The 21,173-nt window shown below is 46.0% G+C and overlaps 6 non-coding genes and 2 pseudogenes across 6 annotated transcripts; all 8 read right to left on the bottom strand.

Moving 5' to 3' along the window:
- Positions 1-175, bottom strand: LOC130314075 (U2 spliceosomal RNA; annotated as a pseudogene; the record flags this gene model as incomplete).
- A 2,083-nt stretch (positions 176-2,258) lies between these two features.
- Positions 2,259-2,444, bottom strand: LOC130314078 (U2 spliceosomal RNA). The gene has a single exon (XR_008861836.1). It is a non-coding gene; the product is annotated as a U2 spliceosomal RNA (small nuclear RNA).
- A 5,479-nt stretch (positions 2,445-7,923) lies between these two features.
- Positions 7,924-8,053, bottom strand: LOC130314080 (U2 spliceosomal RNA; annotated as a pseudogene).
- A 2,090-nt stretch (positions 8,054-10,143) lies between these two features.
- LOC130314070 (U2 spliceosomal RNA) lies at positions 10,144-10,334 on the bottom strand. The gene has a single exon (XR_008861830.1). It is a non-coding gene; the product is annotated as a U2 spliceosomal RNA (small nuclear RNA).
- Positions 10,335-12,411: 2,077 nt separating this feature from the next.
- On the bottom strand, positions 12,412-12,602 carry LOC130314069 (U2 spliceosomal RNA). Its single transcript, XR_008861829.1, has one exon. It is a non-coding gene; the product is annotated as a U2 spliceosomal RNA (small nuclear RNA).
- Positions 12,603-14,691: 2,089 nt separating this feature from the next.
- Positions 14,692-14,882, bottom strand: LOC130314068 (U2 spliceosomal RNA). Its single transcript, XR_008861828.1, has one exon. It is a non-coding gene; the product is annotated as a U2 spliceosomal RNA (small nuclear RNA).
- Positions 14,883-16,965: 2,083 nt separating this feature from the next.
- Positions 16,966-17,156, bottom strand: LOC130314067 (U2 spliceosomal RNA). Its single transcript, XR_008861827.1, has one exon. It is a non-coding gene; the product is annotated as a U2 spliceosomal RNA (small nuclear RNA).
- Positions 17,157-19,238: 2,082 nt separating this feature from the next.
- LOC130314066 (U2 spliceosomal RNA) lies at positions 19,239-19,429 on the bottom strand. Its single transcript, XR_008861826.1, has one exon. It is a non-coding gene; the product is annotated as a U2 spliceosomal RNA (small nuclear RNA).
- Positions 19,430-21,173: the final 1,744 nt, after the last annotated feature.

Genomic DNA, 21,173 nt, shown 5'->3' with positions numbered 1-21,173 from the left:
CCGAAGATACTGCCATATCGGGTCAATGCATAGGGCGACGGAAGCAAGCTTCGAAATCGGCCCCCGTTCTCAAAAATCCATTTAATATATGGTCCCCAGATAGGGGACGTATCAGATATTAAACTGATAAGAACAGATACTACACTTGATCTTAGCCAAAAGGCCGAGAAGCGATAACCGTGAAAGGGGCGGGCCCAACAAGGTCCCCTTCATGGGCACTATCACTGCTTGCTGTCAGGGAGGCTGCCAGACAATTTTCCATGCACACTCTGGGCTGGGGGGCAGTCAACCACCAGTACACACAGCAGAACCTAAACCCATACCATTATTGCTAAGCAGCAAGACAGGGGCCCATTGCACTCCCACGGGGCCTTTTTAAATGCAATCCATAACCCGGATTTGCCAGGAACCCTTCTTACTCCTCCTACTTGCATGTGACACTGGGCTTAGGATCTGCATAGGAAACACACACACAAGCACACACCTACCTTTGTTGCCTGCAGATGCCTCCTTGGCTGTCCCCAAACGGTATCAAACCAACACCCACGGGAAGCTGTAAGCATAGAGGACATGCCTGCACCCCATTGGACTTACCTGTGTGGGTTAAACCCGGGTTATTTGACAACCTATGGCGGTGATGGTTCTGCTCAGGCAGAGCAGTGCTGATGCTCCTCATAAAGCTGTCGCTGCTGTGAAGGTTCTAGGTGACATCACAAATCCCTATGGTTACATACACAACAAAGCTGGGTTGTTGTTGTTTACACTCTGCAAGGCCTGTGGAAGTGAGTGACATCATAGCACTGTAGTTCTGAGGGTTCTAGATGGATGCAACAATCTCCTGTTGCTTCTATGAAGGCCATAATAGACGACATCACCAAACAGCTCCATAGTCACATACACAGCAAAGGAGAGATGTTGTTTACACCTAGTGATGTCAGTGGTATTGAGTGACATCACAGCACAGTGCTAAGGCTCCTGGGCCTGGACACAGCAGCGGCTGCAATATCTCAACGGAGAATACGTTTATATATATGTGTGTGTGTGCGCGTATATATATATATATATATATATATATATATATATATATATATTTCTCCGCCGAAATCACTTTTAAACCCATTTCCACCTTTTTTTCCCTTCTCTTCCTCTTACTTTTTTTTCACGTTTTTTTACGTTTTTCTCCTTTTCGCCTCTTTTCTGGGCGTATTATTCTTCTTTTTCTTCTTTTTTTTCGTCTAATGCATACCCCATCAGTGCAGCAATGCTTATTCAATACCGCCAGCAGATGGAGACACTGGGGGATAATTTTCTAAGGATTTATACTGATTTTTCCTGTCTGAATTTGTCGCACAGAAAGTTGCAGGCCAAATATGTGTGACATTTCTGCGACTTTAGCTTCTAGAGCATTTTTACAACATTATACATAGGTGCTGAATACATAAAAAGCGACTGTTCAGCGACAGACAAGTCGCATCGGCTGAAAGTAGGCCAGAATGTCAGTCCATGTTGGAGCAGGTTTAGATACAGTCTAAAGCATAGATCTCAAAGTCTGTGCACAGAATTTAGCAAGGGCCTCGCACCTTCTGATGCATCAGGTAGGTGCACAATAGCATAGCCTAACCCTCTGTACTTTGGTCTATATTGATGCGGGACATAGACAGCCAGCTGATGACCAATCCATTAGTGCAATGGATGGCTGGAAGCATTTGTCTTTGCCTTTGCAATACCACAGAAGCAATGCATGGTCAATGTACAGCAATGACACACCTGTGTGAACAGCCAGGAGACCCCCCCCCCCATGTTATGTTACATAGTTACATAGTTAGTACGGTCGAAAAAAGACATATGTCCATCAAGTTCAACCAGGGAATTAAGGGGTAGGGGTGTGGCGCGATATTGGGGAAGGGATGAGATTTTATATTTCTTCATAAGCATTAATCTTATTTTGTCAATTAGGAACATTCAGCACCCACCCGCTATCAAGGCAGCTGCCTATCATGTCATGCCCTACCTGCACAGGTGTGCTGGCTACTCAAATGATCCAATTAAGGAGGCCATTTAGTCAGCAGCAGCAGAAGTCCTGTGCCTGGACGCTCCAACAGCGGCCAGACACAAGCAGAAGCAGAAGCAGCAGCAGCACCACCTTTTGTTTTTTGGCTGCAGCAGCAGCAGCAGCAAGGCCCACAGGGCTGGCTAGCTGGCTAGCCAGCAAGCAGGTAGCAATGAAAGTAGGAATCTTTCTTTTTAACCCTGTAAGGGGGTGGTGCACTGTACCCGAAGATACTGCCATATCGGGTCAATGCATAGGGCGACGGAAGCAAGCTTCGAAATCGGCCCCCGTTCTCAAAAATCCATTTAATATATGGTCCCCAGATAGGGGACGTATCAGATATTAAACTGATAAGAACAGATAAGGTTTCAACAAAATTTTATTGAATAAATAAGAAACCATACAAAATTTAAAATGCAAAATAATAAAAGGTTCACAAAAGTTTTAAAATACAAATAATGAAACCAGTAATAAAAGGAGAAAAAATAAAAATGGCAGGATAAAACATTATACAAATATCATAAAAACTGATTATACTGTTATTTCGTTCCATAGAGGCAGACACCACATGGATGCTGCCTCGCTGGCCCCCAACTGTTTCTTGTCTCTTAGGTAATAGATGTACATCTCACTCAGGGCCAGCTTTATACAGTTTTTAACATCAATAAAATCATGTTTAAAAAGTAAGATGTTCCTAACTTTCCAGATGGCATTTTTAAAACAATTAATAATCATCCAGCAGATCATCTGCTGTTTAAAATTGGGGCAGTTAAAAAGACCGTAAAAGACACATTCGTGATTAAAATCTTTTAGGCCGCAGGCCCACTTCAAAAGTGGGCCTACCTTCCTCCAAAGCTCCCGTGCAAAAGGGCAGTTCCAAAATATGTGCAGCACCGTTTCGTCCACTCCACAGCCATCTCTCGGGCACTTGGCTCTCGCCACCAGTCCTCGCCTGTGCTGGAACTCACGAGTAGGGAGGCACTGGTGGATGATTGCCCAGGCAAGATCCCTGTGTACATTCGCCAGAAACTTCCCGTACACGTTCCGCCATACCTTTTTGGATCTTGCCTGTGTGAAATTGGACACTGCCAGGGTAACCTCACTCCGCCTGAGGACCTTTGATACCTTTCTCTGGTCCCCCAGTATGTCAGGCTCCAAATCTTGGAGACCTAGGAGCCTGACTGTCTTTTCCAACACCACATAATGTTTTGGGGGACACAGAAGCACCGGAGCGTTCAGAGGGATGCGCAACCATCTTTTAAAAACCATGCCCGCAGCGTACCTTAAAAAGCAGCTAAAAATGCCATCGGATTTAATAATTTTAAAACAGAAACAGAAATACTTTATGTAAAAGAAAGTAAAAAGGTTAGGAACATCTTTCCCGCCATTATCTTTACTTTTGTACATAAAATCACGCTTTAATTTCTCCATTTTTGAACCCCATAAAAAGGTAAAAACAATTCTAGTTACTTTTTTAATGTATAAAATAGATGGAGGAAATACCATGGCAATGTATAGCATAATAGGGAGTAAAACCATCTTTATTATTAAAATCTTCCCCTCCATGGTAAGGTTTCTAAGATTCCACATTAAAATCTTCTTCTCCATCTTAGCTATAGCTGAATCCCAGTTAGGGCTCCCATCATTGACCTGGTTAAAAACAATACCTAAAACTTTAATTTGATCCTGTTGCATTGTGACTCCTGGGGTGATGGATGAATCCCAGGAGCCAATATAAAAACAGTCACATTTATCTGTGTTTAGCTTAAAACCAGAGACCTCGCAGAAATAGCTGGTGTTCCTCAATGCCCCCCTCATCGATGGAGAGTCCGGGCACAGTATGGTGACATCATCCATGTACCCCAACACCTTTAGATGGGTCCCTCCTCCACCAGGTATCGGTACGCCTCTTACTACCCAGTCTTTTCTGAGGAGGGCCATCAGTGGTTCGATTGCGCAAATAAAAAGGAGTGGGGACAGGGGGCAGCCCTGTTTGACACCTGATAAAAGAGGAACACCGCTGGTTAAAAAGCCATTAACAGAGACTTGACTAAAACAGGATCGGTATAAAAGCATGATTCGGCTTAAAATCGTTTCAGGCACTGCCATCTTTTTAAGAACTAAAAACAGGTATTCATGGGAGACCCTATCAAAGGCTTTTTCAAAGTCTAAGGATAAAATTGCTACAGTTTGATTTCTATCCTTAAAATACCATAAAACATCTCTTAAAATATTTAGGGATTCAGCTATAGACCTTCCAGGTACCCCACAAACCTGATTTGGGTGAATTAATTTATGAATAAAAGGTTTAAAACGGACAGCTAATAACTTGGCTAAAACTTTATAATCGACATTTAAAAGTGTAATGGGGCGCCAATTTTTTAGCATATCCTTTTCACCTTTTTTAAAAAGTAATGATACAATCCCCCTCCTCCAGGAAGGGGGAAGTTCATTAACAATAAAAGTTTCTTTATACAATAAAACCATATCATCCTTTAAAATATCCCAAAAAGCTAAATAAAATTCGATGGGTAAACCATCTTCCCCAGGGGCCTTCCCACTAGAAAAACTTTTAAAAACAAATAAAAGTTCAACTAAGTTAAGATCACGGGATAAAACCTCCTGGTCTAAAACATCTAGCTTAAAATCAAGGGAATTAAGAACATGTTCTAAAAAGGATGGATTAAGATCTTTCTTATTAAAAAGAAGCTGGTAGAAGTTAAAAACTGCATCTAACATGCCTTTTGGAGTGGATTCACCCTCAAGGTTTTGGATGATATCCCTCCTATTCATCACTTTTTTAAAAAAGAAACGGGAACATTTCTCGCCCTCCTCCAGGTGCTGCACATGTGAGTTAAAAATGATTTGTTTCCCTTTCTTTTCTATGGCATGTTTTATTTCAGTTTTAAGGTTTAAAATATCATTTTCTACATCCATACCAGCTTCTTTCAATTTAAAAAGTACATTTAAACGCATGTTAAGAACATAAAACCACTGCTTTTCCATTTTTGCCTTCTTCTTACCTGCTTTGATAAAAAAAAATCTGATTTTAGATTTGGTGCCCTCCCACCAGTGCAGCATAGGCTCGTGGGGTTTTCTTTGTGATTGCCAGCACTGGTAGGTCCGCACAAACTCCTCTTTTATCTCAGGGTCCTCTAGGAGTGTGGTGTTTAATCTCCAGAGGCCCCTTTTTGCTTTTTGCTCCCCCTCTAGCTCCAGGCCCACCAAGAGGAGCTTATGATCAGAGAAGATATTCTGCTCGAGCGTGCATTTCAGGGGTTTAAAAGCTCTAGAGGAAAAAATAAAATCGATTCTGGAGCTCACTCTTCCATTGGACCATGTGGCGCCCGGGTCCTCCGGCAAGAGATCCTTCCAGCAATCTTTCAAATTAAAATCATCAATAAAATTTTTAAGCAGGTAAGAAGTGCGGTCTTTACGATTAATATCCCCACCCTGCCGGTGTTCCCCATCACGTATGCAGTTAAAATCACCTCCCACCAGCAGGGGAGAAGACCCAACACAAAACAGTGGTAAAATTTCAAATAGTTCTGCCCGATCCTGTTTATCAGGAGGGGCATACACATTTAAAACACGAATTAAAAGTCCATTAAAATATAGATGAATTAAAAGAGCTCTGCCAGGCACAATCTCAGTTACTGTATGAATAGAAAAGGACTGGCCTCGGCAGAGCAGCCCAACACCCACAGAACGACAGTCATTTGCACCGGACCATATGGATGGGCCCAGCTTCCAGTCTTCTTTTAAGTCTTTATAGTCCATTTTACTAGGGATTCCACATTCTTGTAGCAGGCAAAGGTCAAAGTCACATGTCTCTAGATAAGAAAATAAAGCAGCCCTGCGATCAGGGCTCTTTAAGGACCTCACATTGAGTGAGGCAATTTTTACAGGGATAGGCATAGTTTATGGAGAGTCAGTGCTTGGAGAATCAAAGTCAATAATAAGCTGCGTACCGTCATCCCCCGCCTGCGGGGTCATCAGCTCCTTGATGTTCTGAGGGTCGGAGCTTGAGATCGATGATGCCCCGACCCTGAGCTCGCTCTCGTCCGAACTACGGCACGCCGCTTTCCTTTGAATGTCTTCCTCTTCTTCTTCTCTTTGTCTTTTAAATGTCACACTGCTGTCCATATCCTCTGTGTTGCTCTCACTCGATGTAATCTCTGGCCCCCGGCTGATGGATCTGCGTCTTCTTTCATCATTTGACGACTGGAACTGCTGCACAGGGGCCTGTGAGGCCTCTTTTCCGGAACCTTTGCCGCTACCTTGGGAAGTTTTCATCGCTTGTTCCCCAGCAAGCGTTGCTGAGGACTGTTGCTCCAACTTCCCCATCGATCGACGATGGCCAGTTTTACCCACCGGGTCTACTGCTGGCGGGGCAGCAAACCCTGGTTTGGCGCCACTTGTCTTCTTGGCCCTGTCCTGTATAGGCGGAGTAACAGGACCGGGCTCAGACCTGGCCACCTGGCTCCCCTTCCGGCGGGCTTTCACCGGGGCCTCTTCGTCCGGAGCAGGGCGACCCTGGGCCAAGCCAGTACCTGGCTTATGCTGCAATTTTGGGTCCACCTTTGCCCCCACCGAGGCCCGTCGGCTGCCACCCGCCACAGGTGAGCCCCCTTCAGAAGTTTCGGCGGGCTCTTGAGCCAGGTAGGAAGTCGATCGACGTCTTTCAATTTCCCGGGCAGTAAACTCGATTACCCGCCCGGGCTTCGTGGAATCCCCATGGCCTCCCCCTAGCACTACCACCGGTGGGCCCCCCGATGGAGCACCAGAGGTCTTGGGCCTGGACCCATCAGTACCTGCCATCTGGGGTTTGGGCATCTTAAAAAAGGACGTCTTTTGTCCTGTCCCCTCTTTGGGTGGGCCCAGCCTTGACCCACCCATCGTAGTTTTTGCTTTATGGGGACAGGAATTAAAATCGTGATTTTCCTCTCCGCAGAGGTTGCACCTTATCGTATGGCTACATCTTGAGGCTATGTGACCTTCTTGGCCACACCTATTGCAGCGAATCACACGCTCCGCGCCGCAGGTCTCCTGGGTGTGGCCAAACCTCAAGCAATTTCGGCAATACATAGGCATTTGAGGATAGAACAGGAAGCCCCGAACTCTCCCGATGGCAAAATTTGGGGGCGGATGGCAAAGACCCCCAATACCACCGGGATCCTTACGGAGCTTGACCCAGAACTTCCTCTTGCCGTTCCAGAACCGCACGGAGTTCAAGATTTTGTTTGCGAATCGCACCTCTTCGCAGTATCGCCGAAGAAAAGTGGCTATATCCTCCGTGGTCACATGAGGGCTGTGCATAGCCACCACCAACGGTATATGTTCCTCACCATAGAGGAACTGGAACGAAAGACCGTCGAGTCGATCGTCCCTCTGGTCCGCACCAGACAAGGTTGCATAGATGTTATCGCAACACGCCGTGGCCGTGAAGGTGACGGTATACAGGCCACGGCTTTCCTGGTCATTTAGACACAGGATGTCCTCCCTATTGAGGCGGAAGTAGTCAAGAAGAATCACCTCCGCAATGAAGCGGAGGTTCTTCAACTGACGATGGCTCTCCGACACCTCTATGCGGATGGTATTTCGCATCGACATTTCCCCAGAGGGGAAAGCCCAGGAGAACGGCATCTTCCACACCCAGGGACTAAGCCCCTTCCCCAATAGCAGCAGGGGCTCGGAATCCCGCTATAAAAGCGGAACCCTTATCCAAGGCAGAGGTCGGGGGTACCCTAGGTGCTTCCGAAGCTACAGGTAACGCTCAACGTACCGAAAATGCCTTCTGAGACACAAGGTCCCAGAGACAGGGGGATCGCAACCCGTTGTCCGTGGACTAAGCCCGCTCCCCAATAGCAGCAAGGGGGTGAAGTCCCTCCGTAAGGAGAGACAATCCCCCAAGGCCGAGAAGCGGGGTACCACAGACACCTTCCGACCAGACCAAGTGAGCAGATACTACACTTGATCTTAGCCAAAAGGCCGAGAAGCGATAACCGTGAAAGGGGCGGGCCCAACAAGGTCCATTTCATGGGCACTATCACTGCTTGCTGTCAGGGAGGCTGCCAGACAATTTTCCATGCACACTCTGGGCTGGGGGGCAGTCAACCACCAGTACACACAGCAGAACCTAAACCCATACCATTATTGCTAAGCAGCAAGACAGGGGCCCATTGCACTCCCACGGGGCCTTTTTAAATGCAATCCATAACCCGGATTTGCCAGGAACCCTTCTTACTCCTCCTACTTGCATGTGACACTGGGCTTAGGATCTGCATAGGAAACACACACACAAGCACACACCTACCTTTGTTGCCTGCAGATGCCTCCTTGGCTGTCCCCAAACGGTATCAAACCAACACCCACGGGAAGCTGTAAGCATAGAGGACATGCCTGCACCCCATTGGACTTACCTGTGTGGGTTAAACCCGGGTTATTTGACAACCTATGGCGGTGATGGTTCTGCTCAGGCAGAGCAGTGCTGATGCTCCTCATAAAGCTGTCGCTGCTGTGAAGGTTCTAGGTGACATCACAAATCCCTATGGTTACATACACAACAAAGCTGGGTTGTTGTTGTTTACACTCTGCAAGGCCTGTGGAAGTGAGTGACATCATAGCACTGTAGTTCTGAGGGTTCTAGATGGATGCAACAATCTCCTGTTGCTTCTATGAAGGCCATAATAGACGACATCACCAAACAGCTCCATAGTCACATACACAGCAAAGGAGAGATGTTGTTTACACCTAGTGATGTCAGTGGTATTGAGTGACATCACAGCACAGTGCTAAGGCTCCTGGGCCTGGACACAGCAGCGGCTGCAATATCTCAACGGAGAATACGTTTATATATATGTGTGTGTGTGCGCGTATATATATATATATATATATATATATATATATATATATATATATATTTCTCCGCCGAAATCACTTTTAAACCCATTTCCACCTTTTTTTCCCTTCTCTTCCTCTTACTTTTTTTTCACGTTTTTTTACGTTTTTCTCCTTTTCGCCTCTTTTCTGGGCGTATTATTCTTCTTTTTCTTCTTTTTTTTCGTCTAATGCATACCCCATCAGTGCAGCAATGCTTATTCAATACCGCCAGCAGATGGAGACACTGGGGGATAATTTTCTAAGGATTTATACTGATTTTTCCTGTCTGAATTTGTCGCACAGAAAGTTGCAGGCCAAATATGTGTGACATTTCTGCGACTTTAGCTTCTAGAGCATTTTTACAACATTATACATAGGTGCTGAATACATAAAAAGCGACTGTTCAGCGACAGACAAGTCGCATCGGCTGAAAGTAGGCCAGAATGTCAGTCCATGTTGGAGCAGGTTTAGATACAGTCTAAAGCATAGATCTCAAAGTCTGTGCACAGAATTTAGCAAGGGCCTCGCACCTTCTGATGCATCAGGTAGGTGCACAATAGCATAGCCTAACCCTCTGTACTTTGGTCTATATTGATGCGGGACATAGACAGCCAGCTGATGACCAATCCATTAGTGCAATGGATGGCTGGAAGCATTTGTCTTTGCCTTTGCAATACCACAGAAGCAATGCATGGTCAATGTACAGCAATGACACACCTGTGTGAACAGCCAGGAGACCCCCCCCCCCCCCATGTTATGTTACATAGTTACATAGTTAGTACGGTCGAAAAAAGACATATGTCCATCAAGTTCAACCAGGGAATTAAGGGGTAGGGGTGTGGCGCGATATTGGGGAAGGGATGAGATTTTATATTTCTTCATAAGCATTAATCTTATTTTGTCAATTAGGAACATTCAGCACCCACCCGCTATCAAGGCAGCTGCCTATCATGTCATGCCCTACCTGCACAGGTGTGCTGGCTACTCAAATGATCCAATTAAGGAGGCCATTTAGTCAGCAGCAGCAGAAGTCCTGTGCCTGGACGCTCCAACAGCGGCCAGACACAAGCAGAAGCAGAAGCAGCAGCAGCACCACCTTTTGTTTTTTGGCTGCAGCAGCAGCAGCAGCAAGGCCCACAGGGCTGGCTAGCTGGCTAGCCAGCAAGCAGGTAGCAATGAAAGTAGGAATCTTTCTTTTTAACCCTGTAAGGGGGTGGTGCACTGTACCCGAAGATACTGCCATATCGGGTCAATGCATAGGGCGACGGAAGCAAGCTTCGAAATCGGCCCCCGTTCTCAAAAATCCATTTAATATATGGTCCCCAGATAGGGGACGTATCAGATATTAAACTGATAAGAACAGATACTACACTTGATCTTAGCCAAAAGGCCGAGAAGCGATAACCGTGAAAGGGGCGGGCCCAACAAGGTCCCCTTCATGGGCACTATCACTGCTTGCTGTCAGGGAGGCTGCCAGACAATTTTCCATGCACACTCTGGGCTGGGGGGCAGTCAACCACCAGTACACACAGCAGAACCTAAACCCATACCATTATTGCTAAGCAGCAAGACAGGGGCCCATTGCACTCCCACGGGGCCTTTTTAAATGCAATCCATAACCCGGATTTGCCAGGAACCCTTCTTACTCCTCCTACTTGCATGTGACACTGGGCTTAGGATCTGCATAGGAAACACACACACAAGCACACACCTACCTTTGTTGCCTGCAGATGCCTCCTTGGCTGTCCCCAAACGGTATCAAACCAACACCCACGGGAAGCTGTAAGCATAGAGGACATGCCTGCACCCCATTGGACTTACCTGTGTGGGTTAAACCCGGGTTATTTGACAACCTATGGCGGTGATGGTTCTGCTCAGGCAGAGCAGTGCTGATGCTCCTCATAAAGCTGTCGCTGCTGTGAAGGTTCTAGGTGACATCACAAATCCCTATGGTTACATACACAACAAAGCTGGGTTGTTGTTGTTTACACTCTGCAAGGCCTGTGGAAGTGAGTGACATCATAGCACTGTAGTTCTGAGGGTTCTAGATGGATGCAACAATCTCCTGTTGCTTCTATGAAGGCCATAATAGACGACATCACCAAACAGCTCCATAGTCACATACACAGCAAAGGAGAGATGTTGTTTACACCTAGTGATGTCAGTGGTATTGAGTGACATCACAGCACAGTGCTAAGGCTCCTGGGCCTGGACACAGCAGCGGCTGCAATATCTCAACGGAGAATACGTTTATATATATGTGTGTGTGTGCGCGTATATATATATATATATATATATATATATATATTTCTCCGCCGAAATCACTTTTAAACCCATTTCCACCTTTTTTTCCCTTCTCTTCCTCTTACTTTTTTTTCACGTTTTTTTACGTTTTTCTCCTTTTCGCCTCTTTTCTGGGCGTATTATTCTTCTTTTTCTTCTTTTTTTTCGTCTAATGCATACCCCATCAGTGCAGCAATGCTTATTCAATACCGCCAGCAGATGGAGACACTGGGGGATAATTTTCTAAGGATTTATACTGATTTTTCCTGTCTGAATTTGTCGCACAGAAAGTTGCAGGCCAAATATGTGTGACATTTCTGCGACTTTAGCTTCTAGAGCATTTTTACAACATTATACATAGGTGCTGAATACATAAAAAGCGACTGTTCAGCGACAGACAAGTCGCATCGGCTGAAAGTAGGCCAGAATGTCAGTCCATGTTGGAGCAGGTTTAGATACAGTCTAAAGCATAGATCTCAAAGTCTGTGCACAGAATTTAGCAAGGGCCTCGCACCTTCTGATGCATCAGGTAGGTGCACAATAGCATAGCCTAACCCTCTGTACTTTGGTCTATATTGATGCGGGACATAGACAGCCAGCTGATGACCAATCCATTAGTGCAATGGATGGCTGGAAGCATTTGTCTTTGCCTTTGCAATACCACAGAAGCAATGCATGGTCAATGTACAGCAATGACACACCTGTGTGAACAGCCAGGAGACCCCCCCCCCCCATGTTATGTTACATAGTTACATAGTTAGTACGGTCGAAAAAAGACATATGTCCATCAAGTTCAACCAGGGAATTAAGGGGTAGGGGTGTGGTGCGATATTGGGGAAGGGATGAGATTTTATATTTCTTCATAAGCATTAATCTTATTTTGTCAATTAGGAACATTCAGCACCCACCCGCTATCAAGGCAGCTGCCTATCATGTCATGCCCTACCTGCACAGGTGTGCTGGCTACTCAAATGATCCAATTAAGGAGGCCATTTAGTCAGCAGCAGCAGAAGTCCTGTGCCTGGACGCTCCAACAGCGGCCAGACACAAGCAGAAGCAGAAGCAGCAGCAGCACCACCTTTTGTTTTTTGGCTGCAGCAGCAGCAGCAGCAGCAAGGCCCACAGGGCTGGCTAGCTGGCTAGCCAGCAAGCAGGTAGCAATGAAAGTAGGAATCTTTCTTTTTAACCCTGTAAGGGGGTGGTGCACTGTACCCGAAGATACTGCCATATCGGGTCAATGCATAGGGCGACGGAAGCAAGCTTCGAAATCGGCCCCCGTTCTCAAAAATCCATTTAATATATGGTCCCCAGATAGGGGACGTATCAGATATTAAACTGATAAGAACAGATACTACACTTGATCTTAGCCAAAAGGCCGAGAAGCGATAACCGTGAAAGGGGCGGGCCCAACAAGGTCCCCTTCATGGGCACTATCACTGCTTGCTGTCAGGGAGGCTGCCAGACAATTTTCCATGCACACTCTGGGCTGGGGGGCAGTCAACCACCAGTACACACAGCAGAACCTAAACCCATACCATTATTGCTAAGCAGCAAGACAGGGGCCCATTGCACTCCCACGGGGCCTTTTTAAATGCAATCCATAACCCGGATTTGCCAGGAACCCTTCTTACTCCTCCTACTTGCATGTGACACTGGGCTTAGGATCTGCATAGGAAACACACACACAAGCACACACCTACCTTTGTTGCCTGCAGATGCCTCCTTGGCTGTCCCCAAACGGTATCAAACCAACACCCACGGGAAGCTGTAAGCATAGAGGACATGCCTGCACCCCATTGGACTTACCTGTGTGGGTTAAACCCGGGTTATTTGACAACCTATGGCGGTGATGGTTCTGCTCAGGCAGAGCAGTGCTGATGCTCCTCATAAAGCTGTCGCTGCTGTGAAGGTTCTAGGTGACATCACAAATCCCTATGGTTACATACACAACAAAGCTGGGTTGTTGTTGTTTACACTCTGCAAGGCCTGTGGAAGTGAGTGACATCATAGCACTGTAGTTCTGAGGGTTCTAGATGGATGCAACAATCTCCTGTTGCTTCTATGAAGGCCATAATAGACGACATCACCAAACAGCTCCATAGTCACATACACAGCAAAGGAGAGATGTTGTTTACACCTAGTGATGTCAGTGGTATTGAGTGACATCACAGCACAGTGCTAAGGCTCCTGGGCCTGGACACAGCAGCGGCTGCAATATCTCAACGGAGAATACGTTTATATATATGTGTGTGTGTGCGCGTATATATATATATATATATATATATATATATATATATATATATATTTCTCCGCCGAAATCACTTTTAAACCCATTTCCACCTTTTTTTCCCTTCTCTTCCTCTTACTTTTTTTTCACGTTTTTTTACGTTTTTCTCCTTTTCGCCTCTTTTCTGGGCGTATTATTCTTCTTTTTCTTCTTTTTTTTTCGTCTAATGCATACCCCATCAGTGCAGCAATGCTTATTCAATACCGCCAGCAGATGGAGACACTGGGGGATAATTTTCTAAGGATTTATACTGATTTTTCCTGTCTGAATTTGTCACACAGAAAGTTGCAGGCCAAATATGTGTGACATTTCTGCGACTTTAGCTTCTAGAGCATTTTTACAACATTATACATAGGTGCTGAATACATAAAAAGCGACTGTTCAGCGACAGACAAGTCGCATCGGCTGAAAGTAGGCCAGAATGTCAGTCCATGTTGGAGCAGGTTTAGATACAGTCTAAAGCATAGATCTCAAAGTCTGTGCACAGAATTTAGCAAGGGCCTCGCACCTTCTGATGCATCAGGTAGGTGCACAATAGCATAGCCTAACCCTCTGTACTTTGGTCTATATTGATGCGGGACATAGACAGCCAGCTGATGACCAATCCATTAGTGCAATGGATGGCTGGAAGCATTTGTCTTTGCCTTTGCAATACCACAGAAGCAATGCATGGTCAATGTACAGCAATGACACACCTGTGTGAACAGCCAGGAGACCCCCCCCCCCCCCATGTTATGTTACATAGTTACATAGTTAGTACGGTCGAAAAAAGACATATGTCCATCAAGTTCAACCAGGGAATTAAGGGGTAGGGGTGTGGCGCGATATTGGGGAAGGGATGAGATTTTATATTTCTTCATAAGCATTAATCTTATTTTGTCAATTAGGAACATTCAGCACCCACCCGCTATCAAGGCAGCTGCCTATCATGTCATGCCCTACCTGCACAGGTGTGCTGGCTACTCAAATGATCCAATTAAGGAGGCCATTTAGTCAGCAGCAGCAGAAGTCCTGTGCCTGGACGCTCCAACAGCGGCCAGACACAAGCAGAAGCAGAAGCAGCAGCAGCACCACCTTTTGTTTTTTGGCTGCAGCAGCAGCAGCAGCAAGGCCCACAGGGCTGGCTAGCTGGCTAGCCAGCAAGCAGGTAGCAATGAAAGTAGGAATCTTTCTTTTTAACCCTGTAAGGGGGTGGTGCACTGTACCCGAAGATACTGCCATATCGGGTCAATGCATAGGGCGACGGAAGCAAGCTTCGAAATCGGCCCCCGTTCTCAAAAATCCATTTAATATATGGTCCCCAGATAGGGGACGTATCAGATATTAAACTGATAAGAACAGATACTACACTTGATCTTAGCCAAAAGGCCGAGAAGCGATAACCGTGAAAGGGGCGGGCCCAACAAGGTCCCCTTCATGGGCACTATCACTGCTTGCTGTCAGGGAGGCTGCCAGACAATTTTCCATGCACACTCTGGGCTGGGGGGCAGTCAACCACCAGTACACACAGCAGAACCTAAACCCATACCATTATTGCTAAGCAGCAAGACAGGGGCCCATTGCACTCCCACGGGGCCTTTTTAAATGCAATCCATAACCCGGATTTGCCAGGAACCCTTCTTACTCCTCCTACTTGCATGTGACACTGGGCTTAGGATCTGCATAGGAAACACACACACAAGCACACACCTACCTTTGTTGCCTGCAGATGCCTCCTTGGCTGTCCCCAAACGGTATCAAACCAACACCCACGGGAAGCTGTAAGCATAGAGGACATGCCTGCACCCCATTGGACTTACCTGTGTGGGTTAAACCCGGGTTATTTGACAACCTATGGCGGTGATGGTTCTGCTCAGGCAGAGCAGTGCTGATGCTCCTCATAAAGCTGTCGCTGCTGTGAAGGTTCTAGGTGACATCACAAATCCCTATGGTTACATACACAACAAAGCTGGGTTGTTGTTGTTTACACTCTGCAAGGCCTGTGGAAGTGAGTGACATCATAGCACTGTAGTTCTGAGGGTTCTAGATGGATGCAACAATCTCCTGTTGCTTCTATGAAGGCCGTAATAGACGACATCACCAAACAGCTCCATAGTCACATACACAGCAAAGGAGAGATGTTGTTTACACCTAGTGATGTCAGTGGTATTGAGTGACATCACAGCACAGTGCTAAGGCTCCTGGGCCTGGACACAGCAGCGGCTGCAATATCTCAACGGAGAATACGTTTATATATATGTGTGTGTGTGCGCGTATATATATATATATATATATATATATATATATATATATATATATTTCTCCGCCGAAATCACTTTTAAACCCATTTCCACCTTTTTTTCCCTTCTCTTCCTCTTACTTTTTTTTCACGTTTTTTTACGTTTTTCTCCTTTTCGCCTCTTTTCTGGGCGTATTCTTCTTCTTTTTCTTCTTTTTTTTCGTCTAATGCATACCCCATCAGTGCAGCAATGCTTATTCAATACCGCCAGCAGATGGAGACACTGGGGGATAATTTTCTAAGGATTTATACTGATTTTTCCTGTCTGAATTTGTCGCACAGAAAGTTGCAGGCCAAATATGTGTGACATTTCTGCGACTTTAGCTTCTAGAGCATTTTTACAACATTATACATAGGTGCTGAATACATAAAAAGCGACTGTTCAGCGACAGACAAGTCGCATCGGCTGAAAGTAGGCCAGAATGTCAGTCCATGTTGGAGCAGGTTTAGATACAGTCTAAAGCATAGATCTCAAAGTCTGTGCACAGAATTTAGCAAGGGCCTCGCACCTTCTGATGCATCAGGTAGGTGCACAATAGCATAGCCTAACCCTCTGTACTTTGGTCTATATTGATGCGGGACATAGACAGCCAGCTGATGACCAATCCATTAGTGCAATGGATGGCTGGAAGCATTTGTCTTTGCCTTTGCAATACCACAGAAGCAATGCATGGTCAATGTACAGCAATGACACACCTGTGTGAACAGCCAGGAGACCCCCCCCCCCCATGTTATGTTACATAGTTACATAGTTAGTACGGTCGAAAAAAGACATATGTCCATCAAGTTCAACCAGGGAATTAAGGGGTAGGGGTGTGGCGCGATATTGGGGAAGGGATGAGATTTTATATTTCTTCATAAGCATTAATCTTATTTTGTCAATTAGGAACATTCAGCACCCACCCGCTATCAAGGCAGCTGCCTATCATGTCATGCCCTACCTGCACAGGTGTGCTGGCTACTCAAATGATCCAATTAAGGAGGCCATTTAGTCAGCAGCAGCAGAAGTCCTGTGCCTGGACGCTCCAACAGCGGCCAGACACAAGCAGAAGCAGAAGCAGCAGCAGCAGCACCACCTTTTGTTTTTTGGCTGCAGCAGCAGCAAGGCCCACAGGGCTGGCTAGCTGGCTAGCCAGCAAGCAGGTAGCAATGAAAGTAGGAATCTTTCTTTTTAACCCTGTAAGGGGGTGGTGCACTGTACCCGAAGATACTGCCATATCGGGTCAATGCATAGGGCGACGGAAGCAAGCTTCGAAATCGGCCCCCGTTCTCAAAAATCCATTTAATATATGGTCCCCAGATAGGGGACGTATCAGATATTAAACTGATAAGAACAGATACTACACTTGATCTTAGCCAAAAGGCCGAGAAGCGATAACCGTGAAAGGGGCGGGCCCAACAAGGTCCCCTTCATGGGCACTATCACTGCTTGCTGTCAGGGAGGCTGCCAGACAATTTTCCATGCACACTCTGGGCTGGGGGGCAGTCAACCACCAGTACACACAGCAGAACCTAAACCCATACCATTATTGCTAAGCAGCAAGACAGGGGCCCATTGCACTCCCACGGGGCCTTTTTAAATGCAATCCATAACCCGGATTTGCCAGGAACCCTTCTTACTCCTCCTACTTGCATGTGACACTGGGCTTAGGATCTGCATAGGAAACACACACACAAGCACACACCTACCTTTGTTGCCTGCAGATGCCTCCTTGGCTGTCCCCAAACGGTATCAAACCAACACCCACGGGAAGCTGTAAGCATAGAGGACATGCCTGCACCCCATTGGACTTACCTGTGTGGGTTAAACCCGGGTTATTTGACAACCTATGGCGGTGATGGTTCTGCTCAGGCAGAGCAGTGCTGATGCTCCTCATAAAGCTGTCGCTGCTGTGAAGGTTCTAGGTGACATCACAAATCCCTATGGTTACATACACAACAAAGCTGGGTTGTTGTTGTTTACACTCTGCAAGGCCTGTGGAAGTGAGTGACATCATAGCACTGTAGTTCTGAGGGTTCTAGATGGATGCAACAATCTCCTGTTGCTTCTATGAAGGCCATAATAGACGACATCACCAAACAGCTCCATAGTCACATACACAGCAAAGGAGAGATGTTGTTTACACCTAGTGATGTCAGTGGTATTGAGTGACATCACAGCACAGTGCTAAGGCTCCTGGGCCTGGACACAGCAGCGGCTGCAATATCTCAACGGAGAATACGTTTATATATATGTGTGTGTGTGCGCGTATATATATATATATATATATATATATATATATATATTTCTCCGCCGAAATCACTTTTAAACCCATTTCCACCTTTTTTTCCCTTCTCTTCCTCTTACTTTTTTTTCACGTTTTTTTACGTTTTTCTCCTTTTCGCCTCTTTTCTGGGCGTATTATTCTTCTTTTTCTTCTTTTTTTTCGTCTAATGCATACCCCATCAGTGCAGCAATGCTTATTCAATACCGCCAGCAGATGGAGACACTGGGGGATAATTTTCTAAGGATTTATACTGATTTTTCCTGTCTGAATTTGTCGCACAGAAAGTTGCAGGCCAAATATGTGTGACATTTCTGCGACTTTAGCTTCTAGAGCATTTTTACAACATTATACATAGGTGCTGAATACATAAAAAGCGACTGTTCAGCGACAGACAAGTCGCATCGGCTGAAAGTAGGCCAGAATGTCAGTCCATGTTGGAGCAGGTTTAGATACAGTCTAAAGCATAGATCTCAAAGTCTGTGCACAGAATTTAGCAAGGGCCTCGCACCTTCTGATGCATCAGGTAGGTGCACAATAGCATAGCCTAACCCTCTGTACTTTGGTCTATATTGATGCGGGACATAGACAGCCAGCTGATGACCAATCCATTAGTGCAATGGATGGCTGGAAGCATTTGTCTTTGCCTTTGCAATACCACAGAAGCAATGCATGGTCAATGTACAGCAATGACACACCTGTGTGAACAGCCAGGAGACCCCCCCCCCCCCCCCATGTTATGTTACATAGTTACATAGTTAGTACGGTCGAAAAAAGACATATGTCCATCAAGTTCAACCAGGGAATTAAGGGGTAGGGGTGTGGCGCGATATTGGGGAAGGGATGAGATTTTATATTTCTTCATAAGCATTAATCTTATTTTGTCAATTAGGAACATTCAGCACCCACCCGCTATCAAGGCAGCTGCCTATCATGTCATGCCCTACCTGCACAGGTGTGCTGGCTACTCAAATGATCCAATTAAGGAGGCCATTTAGTCAGCAGCAGCAGAAGTCCTGTGCCTGGACGCTCCAACAGCGGCCAGACACAAGCAGAAGCAGAAGCAGCAGCAGCACCACCTTTTGTTTTTTGGCTGCAGCAGCAGCAGCAGCAAGGCCCACAGGGCTGGCTAGCTGGCTAGCCAGCAAGCAGGTAGCAATGAAAGTAGGAATCTTTCTTTTTAACCCTGTAAGGGGGTGGTGCACTGTACCCGAAGATACTGCCATATCGGGTCAATGCATAGGGCGACGGAAGCAAGCTTCGAAATCGGCCCCCGTTCTCAAAAATCCATTTAATATATGGTCCCCAGATAGGGGACGTATCAGATATTAAACTGATAAGAACAGATACTACACTTGATCTTAGCCAAAAGGCCGAGAAGCGATAACCGTGAAAGGGGCGGGCCCAACAAGGTCCCCTTCATGGGCACTATCACTGCTTGCTGTCAGGGAGGCTGCCAGACAATTTTCCATGCACACTCTGGGCTGGGGGGCAGTCAACCACCAGTACACACAGCAGAACCTAAACCCATACCATTATTGCTAAGCAGCAAGACAGGGGCCCATTGCACTCCCACGGGGCCTTTTTAAATGCAATCCATAACCCGGATTTGCCAGGAACCCTTCTTACTCCTCCTACTTGCATGTGACACTGGGCTTAGGATCTGCATAGGAAACACACACACAAGCACACACCTACCTTTGTTGCCTGCAGATGCCTCCTTGGCTGTCCCCAAACGGTATCAAACCAACACCCACGGGAAGCTGTAAGCATAGAGGACATGCCTGCACCCCATTGGACTTACCTGTGTGGGTTAAACCCGGGTTATTTGACAACCTATGGCGGTGATGGTTCTGCTCAGGCAGAGCAGTGCTGATGCTCCTCATAAAGCTGTCGCTGCTGTGAAGGTTCTAGGTGACATCACAAATCCCTATGGTTACATACACAACAAAGCTGGGTTGTTGTTGTTTACACTCTGCAAGGCCTGTGGAAGTGAGTGACATCATAGCACTGTAGTTCTGAGGGTTCTAGATGGATGCAACAATCTCCTGTTGCTTCTATGAAGGCCATAATAGACGACATCACCAAACAGCTCCATAGTCACATACACAGCAAAGGAGAGATGTTGTTTACACCTAGTGATGTCAGTGGTATTGAGTGACATCACAGCACAGTGCTAAGGCTCCTGGGCCTGGACACAGCAGCGGCTGCAATATCTCAACGGAGAATACGTTTATATATATGTGTGTGTGTGCGCGTATATATATATATATATATATATATATATATATATATATATATATATATATATATTTCTCCGCCGAAATCACTTTTAAACCCATTTCCACCTTTTTTTCCCTTCTCTTCCTCTTACTTTTTTTTCACGTTTTTTTACGTTTTTCTCCTTTTCGCCTCTTTTCTGGGCGTATTCTTCTTCTTTTTCTTCTTTTTTTTCGTCTAATGCATACCCCATCAGTGCAGCAATGCTTATTCAATACCGCCAGCAGATGGAGACACTGGGGGATAATTTTCTAAGGATTTATACTGATTTTTCCTGTCTGAATTTGTCGCACAGAAAGTTGCAGGCCAAATATGTGTGACATTTCTGCGACTTTAGCTTCTAGAGCATTTTTACAACATTATACATAGGTGCTGAATACATAAAAAGCGACTGTTCAGCGACAGACAAGTCGCATCGGCTGAAAGTAGGCCAGAATGTCAGTCCATGTTGGAGCAGGTTTAGATACAGTCTAAAGCATAGATCTCAAAGTCTGTGCACAGAATTTAGCAAGGGCCTCGCACCTTCTGATGCATCAGGTAGGTGCACAATAGCATAGCCTAACCCTCTGTACTTTGGTCTATATTGATGCGGGACATAGACAGCCAGCTGATGACCAATCCATTAGTGCAATGGATGGCTGGAAGCATTTGTCTTTGCCTTTGCAATACCACAGAAGCAATGCATGGTCAATGTACAGCAATGACACACCTGTGTGAACAGCCAGGAGACCCCCCCCCCCCATGTTATGTTACATAGTTACATAGTTAGTACGGTCGAAAAAAGACATATGTCCATCAAGTTCAACCAGGGAATTAAGGGGTAGGGGTGTGGCGCGATATTGGGGAAGG

The sequence above is a fragment of the Hyla sarda genome, unplaced genomic scaffold, assembly GCF_029499605.1.
Source record: "Hyla sarda isolate aHylSar1 unplaced genomic scaffold, aHylSar1.hap1 scaffold_1802, whole genome shotgun sequence".
Lineage (NCBI taxonomy): Eukaryota > Metazoa > Chordata > Amphibia > Anura > Hylidae > Hyla > Hyla sarda.
The sequence above is the reverse complement of the archived record's forward strand: the minus strand, read 5'-3'. Positions and strand labels throughout refer to the sequence as shown.